Genomic DNA, 771 nt, shown 5'->3' on the forward strand with positions numbered 1-771 from the left:
GTGTGTGTGTGTGTGTGTGTGCACAAGTACACATACTGTTATACCCAGTTCGCGAGCCCCCAAAAGATCTACAGGAAACAACTCCGTTGCAAAACACATGAGGGTCTTTTTATTGTAAATTACAAGCTGCAGCTTGGGTAAACACAGCCCCACCGCACAAGCGGTGGGAGCTGACTGCGCCGTCCCCAGGTTAGTTGGGTCATATATAGATTCTGGTCCCTCCCAGCATGCCCAAGGCAGGGGCAATTCCTGCCTGGCAAGCATCTATTGGTCAAGATGCTACATTTTGAATCGATTGGCTATAGGAAGGTTCCCAGACCATTGACCATGACCGGGTGTCCCTCCCTAGGGGGATGGTCCAGTTTCCTAGCAACTGTATCTCTAGTGGGTGGGGAAAGAATGCAGTGAGGTAGCTCTCCCCCTCAGGGCATTACTAACTTTTTACCGCACCTACTCTAGGTCTTAACGGCTTTCTCCTTTGGTCTCTCAATACCACATATGTAGTGTTGCCCTCGGGCCAGAGAAGGAATTATTTGTGACGGTGGACCACTTGACATCAGGACTGGGAATGGGATTTGGGTCCTGTGCAAGAGCAGCAGACACTCTTCCTGGCGGAGCCATAATCTTCCCAGCCCTGTCATTTTGTGTTTCTGTTAAGTCCTTATGGGCTTGTTGTGTTCCAGGGGAGCACTCCACAGGCTCTGCTGAGGTGCTCCTTTGCAGATCTAAGCTTTCTTCTTTCCGAAGGCGGGGGGGGGGGGGGGGGGGGGG

This window comes from Psammomys obesus, unplaced genomic scaffold (assembly GCF_907164565.1).
Source record: "Psammomys obesus unplaced genomic scaffold, mPsaObe1.curated_primary_1811, whole genome shotgun sequence".
Lineage (NCBI taxonomy): Eukaryota > Metazoa > Chordata > Mammalia > Rodentia > Muridae > Psammomys > Psammomys obesus.